Source organism: Camarhynchus parvulus, chromosome 7 (assembly GCF_901933205.1).
Source record: "Camarhynchus parvulus chromosome 7, STF_HiC, whole genome shotgun sequence".
In the NCBI taxonomy this organism is placed as follows: Eukaryota; Metazoa; Chordata; class Aves; order Passeriformes; family Thraupidae; genus Camarhynchus; species Camarhynchus parvulus.
The window spans coordinates 6,955,441-6,970,986 of record NC_044577.1 but is presented as its reverse complement, the minus strand read 5'-3'; the positions used below and the strand labels follow the sequence as shown (position 1 = coordinate 6,970,986).

The 15,546-nt window shown below is 39.0% G+C and overlaps 1 protein-coding gene across 6 annotated transcripts in view; it reads right to left on the bottom strand.

Annotated features, from left to right (window-relative positions):
- The window catches only part of GULP1 (GULP PTB domain containing engulfment adaptor 1), a 141,168-nt gene that overhangs the window by 113,353 nt on the left and 12,269 nt on the right, over positions 1-15,546 (bottom strand). For 2 of the 6 annotated variants that reach the window (XM_030952279.1, XM_030952284.1), the window contains exon 2: positions 8,581-8,634. The exons of 2 other annotated variants lie outside the window; for them this stretch is intronic. The gene's annotated coding sequence lies outside the window, so the exon portion shown is untranslated. Of the gene's footprint in view, positions 1-8,580; positions 15,238-15,546 lie in introns of those variants that run through there. 2 more of the 6 variants (XM_030952280.1, XM_030952281.1) reach the window with 2 other exon arrangements.

Sequence of the window (15,546 nt, the reverse complement as noted above, 5' to 3'; positions counted from 1 at the left end):
CTTTTTTTTTATTACCACCATGTTTCATAATGCATGGAGATTTTATGATGATGAGTACACATCCTCGAGAAAGAAAGGAACTGTTTTACATGTGTCCCCTTAATTGCCTCTAACAGGAGTATTTCCCAATACAGCAGCATGGGGTTTCTAAGTGCACGTTGGGCAAGCCCTTTTTGTACACTTAAGTTCCTGACAAGCCATGCCTAAAAGATTTGTTTAATAAGGTACTCCTGAAATTTTAATTCTGTCTTCTCTTTACCACAATAAAAAGAAAAAGCTCATGCTTTATTTCCCTAAGTTTGATTATCTCCAGCAGCTGTGAAGGGGAAGACAAGAAATTTGGGAGATTCAGATGCCAAATTTAAGTGACTTTACTGAGTATTCTTTATTCACTTGGAAGGAAAACTAAACAAGCTACCTTTTTTAATGCCATCCTTACCAAAGCTGTGTGAGGCATCACTGTGGGTGGGTGATCAGGGTCCATGCTGTGCAGCAGCAGTCTCCTGTTACCTTGTCTTGCCCAAATTTACACCTTTGCTACCCAGGATACATTTGAACCCTGTTAGATATTAACTTTATTTTTTTTCCTCCACAGAAATAGAAAGAAAGGGGTATTCCTGTTAAAAAAATACTGGACAAAGCACTACTGCCCTTTTCTGTCATATGTCAGTATGTTTTTGCCAGACTTATTGCACAGCAAGACAAGTGCCCCTCTTGCACAAGAGGCAAGGGACAACCAATCACTCAGTCTTTGTAAGTAAGGCAACTTTTTAAAGTCTCAAAAAAGAAATTTGTTAAAAGCCATCCTATTCTTTCCTCATAACCATCCAAGAAGACTCACAATGAAGACTGGTTAAAAAAATTGGCACTTTACCACGAAAAAAGCCTCATAGAACTTGCAAGAAAAGCAGTTTGGGGCTGTCACATTCTGAATGCAGACACACAGTCATAGCCAGGAAAAATGCCAGCCATACCAAGACACCACAGAAAATGACTAAGGAATATTTCCAAACAATATTCATTGCAATTTCCAAACAATTCATGCTTCTTACTTGAGTCAGATCTTAATATCAGAAACAACAGAAACATCTGCAGAAAGCATCAGGTATAGATGCTTTACAAATAAAGGCAAAATGAAAGAGTTATTTTGGTAATCCTTAGCTAATTTTTGGCTAAGTCACTACTTGGCAGATAATAGTAGCCAGCATTCCCTGAGTTTATAAAAACAAGCAAGTATTGGTAAACCAAAGCACACTAAACAATGGCATGGCAATGCCATGTGCACTAGAAAACTGCATGCCTTATGCAACTCCATTGCTTCACTGGGTAATAAAATGTTGTGTTAACTGCTTGATCAAAAAATGTATCACAATGTTAGCACAAAGTCAAAGTCTGGAGCAGCAACCTACCAAAAGGTATGGTTACGAAAATGCAGTAGGAACATTCCATATTCCTCTTTCCATCACTGGCTTTGTTACCTCTTCAAAAATCAGAGAGAAATTTTAAAGAGCCTTGTAAACTTAAATCAAGCAGAAATCGCATATTCCATCATCCATCTGTTGCTCTAGCTCTTGCTTAAAATGTAATAGTACAACTATGTCTTTCACACACAGAAAGAACAAAGATTTTGCCAAAGGTCCACCCTAAACCGGATGGATACATTTTAGCTAAAGCATCACCCTGAACATTTTAGATTTCTATTTTTTAAATTTTAAGAGAGAACACAATATTTTGCATATAAAACACTAATATATTCATTATTGCTACATGGCTCTGACATCCATTTTGCAAGCAATCTACAATTTCCACAATTTATTCCCCAAGAATCAAAAGCTTAAGAGTTGATAAACTCCCACCACAGGGACAAAATGTATTTCATACCCACATTCTCTTTCTGATCTCCCCAAAAAGATTGCTTATTTAGCTGCTTCACAACTATTTGAGAAGGGAGAAATCCCTTCTGGATGCAAACAACCTAGTCTTACACAGGATTTTATCAGACCACAATTACAAGAGGATACAGGTCCCTTGCAACAGAGTTTTAGTTGTCTCTCACAACACCGAGATATAGAGCATCAAAAGAAGCAGGAATGCATTTGCAAATTCAGAGTAAGATCTATACAAACCCTGCTTTTTCGGACCACAGAAGTATTTAACTCCTAAACTCTATAATTAACTTTATAAAATAGAACAAGGAATTTGAAGCTGATTCCCACCCTGTACTGAACTAATGTACAACAAGTTAAGAACCTTATTCTGTTCCATTGAATTCAAACTATGAGGGAATTTCATGCTACAATTCACCTTTCTGGCTGCTCTGGAGGTCTAAATGAGGGTCCTACTTCACCTGAATACTTTATTAAGCCACTACTAAGCTGAAACATTCTTGGGAAAACTGCACGGAGCGCACATGTGTATCAAGATATGAATGTGTATGTTGTGAAAACATTTCTTTCAAATACTGAATAATAAAACTTTTATTACAATAAAGATGAAAACTTGGCATTTATAATTACTGTGTCAATACACTCCTGTAAAACAGAACTCCAGCTTTGTGATTAACAAACCAATTCAAGCATCACAGATGATAATTGGTAAACACAAGGAGTTTCAGACACACTAAAAGTACTTATTGTCAAGATGCTGCTGCTTAATGAATACAATCTCACAATAGAAATAATTTTTTAGGTATTAGAGAAATGTACCATATTTGAATATGAAAATGTATTTCCTAATAAACTGTGTTTTCTTTAAGCTATTTCTGAATTTAGAAACAGATGATCATCTAATATTAGAAGAATATTAGAATTACTAAATGTTACAATCCACAAAAAAAACCTACTAAACCCCACACACTACAGAACTAAAAGTAAATCACTTGCTGCTTGTCAGGCATAACCTGCCAAGCTATTAGCTCTCATTTTGAAGGCTTGCATTTGCTCAATGGCTGACCTGCACATCGCAGAGCCTTAGCATGAGAAATGGCGTTTAGGCTCAGCTGCTTTCTAAGTGCCATCCATCATCAGGAAAAAGAGATTATTCCCTTTACAGTCGGCTACTTTGCCAAATTCTTCTGGCTCTGTTCCATCAGTCACACCCACGGCACCCTGGGGAAAAGCAAACCCTAGCTGTGTATCACTCTGCTCCTGCTGAAGTGCAGAGCGAACAGCAATTAGCATTTGATGCCATTTATGAGGAAAGTGAGGTGAGAAGACGGCGCTATCATTTACCAGCCCCACTCCCTGCACCAGCCAGCAGCTCACAGCGGCAGAGACAGGCAGGCTGGGAACTTGAACTGGAGGGGGCAGAGCTGGAATATCCCATGGTGTGCATGACAGAACCATAAACAAACCCACATGCAGCAAGGGGCCCTTTGGAAGCCCTTCTAAAAATACTTGTACACACACATTGTCACTGATGCAAAACACCGGAGGGTTATTGCTTGCTGAACCAGAAGATGGTCCAGGAAGGCCCTTATGCTTTCCAATAAGGCTTCCTCCCCCCACACTTTGTTTATACTGCAGAATTATAAACAAGATTCCCTTTCAAATCAAAACATCCGCTCTTTCATTCCCAGCACAATGAACACACTGCAGAACAGATTTATCTGCAATGGTAAAACAAACCCCAAATCCCTCCAAAGGTGGCTTTTGCCCACCTGTTATGCCCTAAAGACTCAGCAGAAGGGTGTGCCAGGTTAAGCCTTCACCCACAGTGTCCTGTGAGCACAGCTCAGTGCAGAGCCACAAAGCCACCAACACAGCAGGTTTCTGCAGTCAACAGGCATTAAAACAGATGCATCCCAAGGGTTCTAGCTCCTTCCCCTCCAAGAAAAGGGAGAACAAGAAAGAGGTCAGGACTACCAGCCCATTGTTCAAATCCAGGTCGGAAAATGTGACTTTTAGAATAGCCTTTGCCTTTCCTGACTGGACATGTAAGAGGCTAAGGAGGAAAATTACAGCCACCACTTCTCTGTTCATGGTCTGTGTACAAGAGCGCAGTCACCTTCTGAGGAAAGGCTCAGCCAGCTGGGCTCAGTTCTTCTCCCCTTCCCTTTAAATCCCAACTTCATTCTTGTAGCCACCAGCATGCAAACAGCTTCACACTAAGTTAAGGATGACCAGACCTCTTTGGGTCTCTTTGGACTTTCACTGCAATCTGAGTAACACACACCATTAACTTGCTTAGTGAAAACTCAGCAGGAGAAACTTGGAAATATCATCCATAAACTGGGCAATCTTTCAAAATGGTCTATCACTGGAAACACAAATCTGAACTTGTGTTCCTCCTTTAAAAAATATATGCCCAAACCACATTCCAAAGACATTTCCAACTTAAAATGTTACTACTCTTTACTGCCACATTTAAACCTACTGTGCCAGCAGAAAACAGAAGTCACAAGTTCAAAAGATTCTCGAGACCCTGACACAACACACTTTGAAACTAAAGCTGCAACTAAAAATACAATGTCCTCTACTTCACAGTCAAAGAGCAAAAAGCAACTAAAGCAGCACTGTGGGTTTGGGTTTCATGAGGGAACAAGGGATGGCACAATCACTCCTAATATCCAAAAAAAGGTGTTATCAGCACCAAATTTCTTATCTGAAAGTGAGGCAGTGGACAAGAAATCAGCTTGAAAAATCAGAAATCATACATCCTAGCATGGCCCATCAGCCTCCCCTGCTCACTGATAAATGAGAGGGAACACCCCACACTCCACCAGCCCTATGCCAGCTGCAGCAGCAGCCCCTGCCAAGGCTGGGCTTGCAGGAGGAGCTCAAGGCACTGAAGGACTCCTGTGCAGCTGCTCTGAGAGAACCTCTCTCCAAGCAGCAGGTGCAATCAGCACCAAAAAGCTGCAGCCAGGGCAAACAGGCAGCATTGGACTGGCCCTTTCTCCCAAGAGTCCCCAGATTTGACCCAAAACCTTCACCTTGTCTACAACTAGGGCCACTTTGTGACCAACAATGTCCTCTTGTCCACTGCACTAAGGGTGGTAGCACCAGACCACTAAATCCTGGATTCCTTCATTCCTGTCCTTTCTTCAAATGAAAAGTTCAGCAGCTCCCACACAAAGAGGATTTTTTTTTTGCCTAGTGCCTTCCTGACACCTGAGTGGCTCCACCAGCAGTGCCTTTGTGTCTTCCACTCCTTTAACCAAGGTGAAAAATTGATCAGGACACCACAAAGGGTTTTCCCCTCCCCACAACAGGTGGATGCCCTGAGCACCTTGTGAATCTTGACTCAAATCAGAGTAAGGAAAATGACTCAACCTCTTCCTTAATCCCAGACAAACTGCTTCCCTGGTAGCTGTGCTGCAGTTATTTGCAATCCCCAGGTAGTTAAGAGGAAGTAAACAAGCTGAGGGGAAGCAAAGGGCTGGAAATCTCAAATGTAATAAAGGAGGGGATGTTGTCTTATCTGCCTGGTTGTCGCTAACTAGGAACCAAAGTTCAATCCAGCCAGTGTCGACATTTTTTTCCTACCAAGAAGACCTATTTCATTTAGAGAAGACTAGTTGCCTTTGAATTGATGACAAAGTGCAAAAAGAAAGTTTTGTTAAATTAACAAGTTATAGCACAGAGACTGCATTAACATTTTTGACAAAAATCCCTATACTCAAACACTTCCCCAAGCTGAGCAGACTCCATGTTAATTTAATTGGTTTCAAGTAATTAAATCCCACATTAAGTGGGGCTAATCTACACTGTTTCAGCCCAATTACTATCTCAGTTCCAAAAGTTGGTGGCTTTTTTTTCCCAAAAGAGATTAAAATGGAATTTATTTTTTAACATTTTAAGTCTCCAGTTGTCTGTCAGGTCTACTGAATGAAGCCTTGTACCACAGTTATATGGATACAGCAGAAAATTCAAGGCTAAGTCAGTCTTGCTCTTCCTGTATTTATTCTGCATTTTGTTTGTTATGCTAATTGAGGCTCTCAGCTAATGACTTCAGTACACTGTAAGTAATTTGTAGTTTTCCTTTGTGAAAACTAAAGTAAATTGCCTCGAAATCTAAAGGAAGGACATCCATCCGTGACATTGAAAGGAACATTTCGGTTCTAAACACAGGTTTATCAACACTCATCCTCCTTGTGCCACGGAATATTGCCTACTCCAAACTTTAGTACAACTCAAAAATCATCAGGAGCTGCCATTCTTGAAGCTAGTCAGAGGTTTGCCAACTTGTCCTTAAAGATGCTTCAGTACACCTGGACATCCCAAAGGATGAACATAACTCATGCAAAACTACATCTGTTACAGTGAAGGCTTCTCTTACGATGAGAACACCTGGATTTATAGAAGGGACTGGAAACTTCTTTTGCGTTCCATACAGGCTCCACTCTTTTTTCTCTCCCCTTAGATAAATGCAAGCACCACTTTATAAAAGGAAATAATAAAAATCACAGCGCTTGCCTTTTTATAAACTTAAGTAACAGATTTTTTTTCCTTTCCAATTTCAACCTAATAAGCATCCAGTATTATTGTGCAAATTAATAGTAAAGACAGATGGGAAAGACAACAAAGTCTTGCATTAATCCCACAGGTGGGGTTAAAGATACCAAGACAGAGCTGGAGCTCTGATTAATGCCACTTACAGTAAATTTGCCTACCCCTATGGAACCATAACAGCACACCAGGCTTTGTTCAAGAAATAAATAAATAAACCAACAATTCACAAGGCAGTTTTTCATCAGATATTTGGCATGCTAGTAAGAGTAATCAGGGAATATAGATATAAACAACAGCTTTCTATTCATTCTGTCCCAATAAATAAGACCCTGGAAGAATGCCCACTGTAAATAAACGTATCTAACAATTTTCACAGTGCGAGTAGTAAAATTTGAGGCTTTATTCTGAAGCAGAGAGGCGAAAGCCAGAAAAAAAGGCAAGTAAGTGAAGCTCACACAGACTCTTACACAAAGAGTGACTGTCCCATGTGACAAGCACCAGCAGAAAGAGCCCATTTATACTTCTGTCCCCAACAATCACAGCTGAAATTTATCTTTAGGAGCCTGATCTGAAGTTCAGAAGACTTCCAATATACTGCTGATTCTGCAGAACTCATATTTCTGGGTTCTTTATCATGTCTCCCTATTTATGCCATAGACCAACATAATCTGGTGTCTGGGAACACCAGGGCAAGGGCTGGAGACAAAAAATTCTGCCTTGAAACACCACCTCTTTATAGACAAGGTTTATCTATGTTAAAAGCAAGCCCCAAAAAAGGGAAAAAACCCCCACTAAAGCCCCAAATAAATCCAAAACAACTTGAAAAACACCAGCAACCTCCATAAGACTTTTATTGAGCTAAGAGCCCAAAGCTCATATTTAGAATATCAGACCATCTAGCTTTTTCTGATTTATTTCTCAGAAATATTTTAATCAGATTTATTTCTCAGAAATATTTTAATTCAGCTGTGATGCTTTACAGGTGCCAGAACATCATCACTTGTTACACAGTGTAACTCCCCACTGTGAGAGCACAGCCCATGCTGTTTACTTCTTCTCGTGACAGAGTATTTGAGTACATTGTCCTCTCACCCCACACTCCCTTATTTCATCATATGCCTTGGATCAAAAATGCAATTATATTCTTCTAACATAAACCATGCAGATTTAAATTCTGCTTCCTCTTGAGAGAAAGTAATTTAAAAGGTTTGTAAGGAAGTCAGGTAATAAAAATATCACAGTTTTATGGCAAGTCTAGCTACAACTTCATCAGGAGCAAATCCCTACCTAGCTACTTGTGTAACTTCAGCACATAAATTTGCTTGTCAAGTTCTAGAAGGAATTCCCTCTTCCCAGCTCCCCAGAACAGAGGCTGCAATTTGTGCCAGTCACCGAAATCCTACAGCAAATCCTAACCACAGTACTGTTAGTTTCAAAATCCATCTGACCTAGCCAGTGACACTGGTTCCCTGTACCAGAATGCAACAACTTGAATGGAAATGAAATCAACAGAACAAATTCAACAGAAGGTCACAAGTGTCATTTTTAATTACTACACTTCCCCAAGAAACTGACCCAGTAAAAAAGCAGATTTGTGTTCTCTCAAAGCAGTGATGACAACGTTACTCTGAAGTCACATCACCCAAAGCACTGACAACTACATCTGCACGCTCTGTGATCTAACCCAGTCTGGCACCAAAATAAGAGTAAAGCAACAGATAAAATAATCAGCCTGTGCAAGTGAGATAAATAATGGTCAAGAAAAGGCACATCAAGGAACCATGAATTAGTAATAAAAGTTGACATAGATATGTGCTGGAAAGAAAGATTTTAACTGCACTCATCCAGGATAAGGATTAGCTTTCACCATTCCACAATTATTTTGATTTTATGTGCCCTGCAGTGACAACAGAAGCATTCAGATAGCAAAAGGACCATGGGTGTTTACAGATTTTCCCCTGTGTAAACAGCACACTAAAGCCTCCTGTAATATTTCTGTTCCAACAACAAAGAGAAATTAACTTGATTTACATCAGATAACCAATATAAGGGATTAGCTGTTTGTGTTAAGCCGATTTATATGATCAAATGTAGATATACAGTAAACCAGAAAAGGTTATTACTGAACCTGATCTAGTGGTTCCTTCCTCTCCACGTGTCTTGCATCTCACCTCGAAGGTATCTGTCAGAAAGTTCAGAAATCACAATCATTAAACTCTCAGTAACTCATAAAATGATTTTTAAATCTTCAATCCATACTTGCATATATTGCTAATACTTTGGACATCAAGTTTACATGGCCTAATAATTTGTCAAACATGAGCCAAGAGATTATTTGAGGTACAACTGAACCTTTTTAAACACACAGAAGAAAAATTTGCCAGTGCAAAGGACTAATGAACTCTCAAGGGTTGAACAAATGTAAGAAGTTTGGGGACATGTGTTCTCTGGGACATATATCCACTACAAATGTCCCAAGAATTTCCAAGGCTTCTATGAGATCTTATGACAAATCACTTAAGTGCCTTCTTTGGGCAATTTTACCATGTCTAGTACAGAGGCTTTGTGTATACTAACAGCACAAATTATTGACTATTCTGATCAAATGCACTTTTTCCCAAATATTACAGATTAAAATGGAAGTTTCCATAAGCAGATATATTTCTTCTGAAGTTATCAAATGTAGAGAAATAAAAGAGAAAGGACAATTTTCAGTGGCGTGAAGAGGTCTATGTTAAAAAAAAAAAAAAGTGTGAACATTCCCAGAGAAACTAAAAGCTTTCCAGTGCAAAAAGTGACATGTTTACCACAGCACTGTGGGCACAGAAAAGCTCAGCAGTCCTTGCTCTATGGGTTTATGTGCCTGGGATAAGGTCTACAGGTAATTTTTCACACTTGTCACAGGAATTTGTTCTCTGCCACCTGAACTCAACATCCAGGAGAAGCCCTTGATCTTTCTCACCACTAGGGAAAGTCAGTATTTCTGGGATCCAGCCAGTGAAGTCATGAAAAGGCATAACAGTGACAGTTAATTACTTGCTAATCATGCTTTGGTTTCAGGATGAATACTACCAGAAATACTTCATTTATTCTTTTCACGGATATTCGACATTCATTGTTACAATTACAAAAATTTAATGCCAAGAATTCCAGAGGACTGTTTCTAACTGACAAATACTTGAAAAAAAGCTCATTTTTGTGACTGCAGCCTGAAGAGATCATTCCACAAACCCCATGCTGTTCAGAGCTGATCTGCAGCTGAGAAAGAAGTACAGAATTGAGAGAAGCCATATGGCAAAAGTAAAATATTTTGGTGTCAAAATACCCATCACAGCTGAATTCAAACTTATGACATTCTTCACACTTGTGAGACAGGAGATCCAGAGACTGGTCAGAAGTGTGCAATTTTCCTACCAATTTTTATGGACAAGGGTCAATGAATTATTTTTCTTGACAGGAGTGTGACATTTCAAAGTTCCCTTTCATCACAGAGCTCTCTGTAGTTTCAGAGCAGACAAAGAGACTGCATATTTCCTCCATACACATAGTTAGGCCATCAAAAAACATTCCAAATAATTTCAGAATTAATAAGACAAGCTTCATGTAAGCATCAGCATAATTTAATTTCCAGGCTCACTAATGCTTAAAGAGTTCTAAAACTTGAATTTGCTCAATATGAAATGTCAAACATTTACATCCCAGCTGACAATGACCTTGTGTTAAATTATTAGGGAACAACAGAATAGTTGATGTTTCCACAAGCATGGGTTAGAACTGGATATGCTGGCAAACACAAGTAGATGGATCATTACTGGGCCATAATTAATGACCACTGCCATACACTGGGCCTCCAAACACTGCCTGTCATCAATATCTATTAGCAGAAGGCTGCAATATAAACATTTATAAAGCAGACACAATACACCAGCTAAATCACTAATGCATGTAATTGCTAACACAGAGCCATATGCTGAAAATCCATCTCTCTTTATATTTAACTTTTACAACCTAGGCAAATCAGACAACTGTCTAGCCCACAGTCTTCCAAAATTGCTTACTGAATAGAAAACTGTAATCAGCTGCCAGTTCCATTGTTTTTACAACATTCTACATAAAACAAATGGGGTCTGTTGCCCTGACTAGTGAAAGAGCTCCAATAAATGCCAATTATAAGAGCAATTAGGGGATCAAATCTGACATCACAGGTTTCTCTATAAGATATTAGCTCAATGACTTTTTTATAAGCTAATTAGTCATGGACTCTGAACAAGAAACAGATGATCCAAAAACAATGATTCTGCAAAAGTGTGTGTTATCAAACCCCAGGAGGGCAATAACCCCAGCTTTCCAATAGGAATTATATCTGTGACTGTCAACTCCTTCAACTATATTAACAATAACAATCTAAATTATGAACAAGAAGACATGAAATATTCCAAGCATGATCAGCTTCTGTAAAGTTCCTAAAAAAACCCCTGGATTTACCAATATTTCCTTTGTCAGAAGCCATGCTGTTAATCAAATATGAGATAAATCTGCAGGGATTGCACAACAGGAACAAAGAAGGAATTCCCCCATAATGTAGTGAACTTGCCCCTTCCTAAAGGAAAAAAAGACACAGCAAGAAGTGGGTGCTTCAGTTGAAAAATCCTGTCACAAAAAGGCAAGCCTGGCCACCAGCACAATCCAGGAGAAAAGTAGTTTGATTTTCTGAAAAATGAAGTCCTCTGTTGCAAAACGTTGTCTATACGATCATAATTGGGATTTCCTTACATGTAGCCATAACGACAGTGTGTGATTATGCAGTGACACTTTTTCTGTAGGCTATTGCCTTGTTCAGTACACAAAACAGAGGCAGGTCACCAAATGAACATCTTGTCTGATGGTCCTTTGCAAAGCCTGGTGCATTATTTGCCACCAACCCCTCAAAGTGCCGCCTGAAGCCAGAGGACACCCAGAAGAGACAGCTCTCTAGCAGCTCTCACCAGAGCACTTTATGACCCACAAACTTGAGTGTGTGTTTCAAAAATAACGTTGTCCTTATTTTAGTCCTTACATTTAGTCAGTGTGGCAGCCTAAGAGAATTGGGGGTCCCAATCTGAAATTATCATCAAGCATTTTGCTGTCTCCTCTACTGAGAGGCTTAAACTCAGCTACACTCAAACTGATTTGCTGCAGGTGCAGTAAAACCTGGCAGAAACTACAGAAACAGCCTGCCAAGGAAACATGTGCAAGCCCTCAGGTGTTATTTCCTAAACAGCTATAAAATGTGGAGTACTTTATGATCAAAGCAGGCTGCCCTTGATTTCAGGTATGAGAGTCAGCACTTGTTCAAATCACAGCCAAGAGCGAGGGGCAGGTATTTCTAACATCAGCAAAAAGCTTCCTACAGCACCTTGAATTAGGAAAAACAGGGTGGGGTTGGGAATCACATTCCCCAGAATTATATTTGACTGGTTAAGTTCCATTTCAGGGCCTGGAGAGGGCAATAAGTTTTCAAGGAAGAAATTCTGTCTTTCTATCCTATGCAAGGATAGAAAGACAGAATTTGTGTTTGTGTGTGGGAGCACACTGACTGACACATGTACACATCTTTTTGGGAAAAAAATGCCACCCCACAGAGAAGCCACATCAAATCTTTAGGCTACCCTTCACACAGGGGCAACCCAAAGCAAACCAGGCAACACAGACAGAAGTTTTATATCAAGCCACAGCTTTCCTCAGCCCAACACACACGCATAACCCTTTTTCCTCATTAAAATTACAACCTAGCTGATATGGAAATTAACCTTAAGGCCTCTCTGAGCATGCTTCTCCAAATAACTTATGACTAAGTGACTCCAGGTATCTTACAACACATCAAATATGCTATGACACAAGTGCTAGAAAATCTCATAAAACTTTAGCAGTAACAACTGTCAAGAAGCTGCAAAAAGATTCTGACCACGTTCATGTACTAACAACAGATGTAGAGACAGCCAGACATGGCACCAAGAAATACAGAAATATACATGAAATAAGCAGAGAGGCAGCAGCGTATGGGCACAGCATGGAAACTGGATACTTCCATGGGTTGCCTTTCAACAGCCCGTTTGGGACTGATGCCATGAGACCCACATGACCTCTGAAACCTCACACTGGTTACAGCCGTGTCTCCAACACCCTCACACTCCTGAATTGCCTTAGGAGTGAAACATGCTGACATGGCTCTAGAGGTAAATCCACAGCATTTCTGGAGTGGAGCTGCTCCTGGTTTGCTTAAACCACAGGCTGATGTGTTCAGCTCTGTCTGCACCCTGGAGTGCAAGTCCATAACCACAGGTATGGGACTGGACTTTTTTCCTTCATTTGGGAGACTCCTTCATAGAGTCACAAAAGTTGTCATTCTATACATATTTACTTTTCCCCACTTCTTTACTCCTTTTAAGGAGTGTGTTGGTTACCATATGATACTGCTGCATTGAGTGTCAGGGTTCAACAACCAGAACTAAACATGAGCTTATAAAAAGAAGTACCACATGCACTACTGAAAAATCTTACCATGACTTACAGATAGTAATTTCAGCAGAAGACTTTTGTAGAGTGTAACTATATATTCTCCTACAACCAATTCAAGAAACAACACAAAAATTGAAATTACACTGGCTTTACTACTTTACAAATCAAAATATTCATTAGACACACCCCATGCACACCTATCCTCATTTACAAAAATGCCAGCTACTCAGATTTATCTTAACAAAAGCAGCTTCTCTAAATGAATCACAATCACTTCAAGAGCTGTTAGTCTGCTAATGGAGACTGGACATAGTGACATACTTGCTAGGCAGCATGGAATGATAGTTCTGTTACACCTGGATTATATAGAATAGGAAATTCTGGATTTCTAAAAACTAAGGCTTCTTTTTGGGGACTGAAGGTTTTTTACTGAAGTTTACAAATACAACAAGTAAAACAGACTACTTATTATAACTAAGAAATATTTTTTTAAGTAACCAGGATCTAGGTGATTAAGTATTCAGACAGTAACAAGTAAAAATACTGAAATGTAAGTAAGAATAGACATTTTGCATAAAACTTTAACTGTAATATACAGTTCAGCTAGGCAGACTGATGTTATCTAGAGCCCAAAGACTAAATTGTGTGCTTATGTAGGATATAATATGCAGAGAGACTTAAGAATATTTTCTTTTTTCAAGCAATAAATATAAATTCAAGCTCTATCAACAGTATAACCAATGGACTAAACAGATAAAGGTGCACAAATCTTAAAGGAAAAACCTTTACTTCTCTGTCACAAATATCCCACTTTGTATCATAAAAACATCTAATTTGTTCACTTGAGCAGTTTAAGCCAGGAGCTGTTTTTTAATCCTTGTTCCACCACAAAGAAATCTTCCATGATATTGTTTGCATTTTTAGTCCAGAGTTCTGTACAATCCCATGTAGTCTCCTTTCACAGATATCACCACATTCAATGTGCATTTTTGGACTGGAAAAGAAGCAGGACACTGATGACACTATTATTTCAAAGTCCAGGACATCAAGGTTAATGTATTCCATTCACTCATATTGCTTATACAACAAACAGTTTTATAACAAAAACCTCTCCCACAACTATGATTACTGCTATGACAGAAGTGACAGATTTTTTTTTTTGGTTGGTTGGTGTTTTTCTCCTACTTGAAAAATGGAGAAAAACATATTTTAAGCATATTGTCCCTAACAGATACCATAAATCTCCAAAAAGACTTGCTGAAACTTGAGATATTATCACTTCACATCTTAGTGTCCTGCTTGGTCTTTAGATACAGCAGCGTATTTCAGCTAAAATTATACACAGTGTTGTCTTCAGGACGTTTGTATTTCTCATCACAGAAGAGAACAATAATAGGAAAAGCGTCCTTTGTAAAACATATTAAGTATTAAACAAAAAAATCACAAGAGGCTAAAAATGTCCCATCCATGACATCATCACAATGCAGCAGATGAAAAGAAAACCATTTTGCACAGGACTCATCTTTTCACCCAGAGGAGAACACCAGCTCATATTTAAACCCAGAAGGCCTTGGTACATCTTTATCACCAATCATCTACATGAGAAATGGAAATCTGAGTATGTGGAGAACCACAGTGGTCAGAGGAAAAGAGTGTTTGTGAAACACTGTAGAGATGGAAATGGCATCCTCATTGTTTCAGTCACACCTATTCCTTGTTTTCTCCTGAGCAATTCCAGATGGGGATCAGGCACAAAGAACAAATGTGGATATATTCTTTCAGACTTCAAAGTCTTGCTTCTATCAATTAGGTTATCACTAACTTCTGTAAATGAACTGGAGACGCAGATGGACACACACATTCAGTTTCAATAATGTGGTGGAGAAACAGAGGTATAAAAGGAATAATGGAGAATATAAAAAAAAAGGCAGCTAAAACAGCTAACTGAAAAACACATGAAAGCAAAATTTAATGTTTTAAAATTTTATCCAATTGAAATGAATCATAAGAAGAAAAAAAATCCTTGCAAGCATGGACAAAATTAACAAAAATCAAAGAAAAAGCAGCAGAATTACTGTATAGAAAAGGTACAAATCAAACAAGCACAGCTGATGAAGCAATCCAGTGAACAACAAGATCCTAAAATTCTTTCATGTAATAAGAGTAACCTTCAAAGCCTCAAGATGGACATTACTACATAGCTGCTTGCAAGGGGAGGACAGACAGAGGCAGCACACAAGATTTCCTCCTTTAGTTTTTGGTTTCATTCGAAAGCACCAAAGCATGCCAAGCCACAAAACCCCCCAAAAATATATACAAAAAAAAAAACCACTCTGGCAAGTCTGAATCTTGTGCAGATAGAGGAAAAGGTCATTTAGAATATTGCTGAACCACGAATATTGGAATGACATCTGAACACAACCAAAATACGCAGCTTTAAAGCTGTCCAGATTTCTGAAGGAATATTTGTAATAAAAATTGGCTGCAGATCCTGGGAGCATATGGAACGCATAGAGACCACCTACAGCAAACTGAGAATTCCATAGAAAAACAGGTAAGCTATTTGATTGATAGCCCACTGCCAAAAAATCTGGAA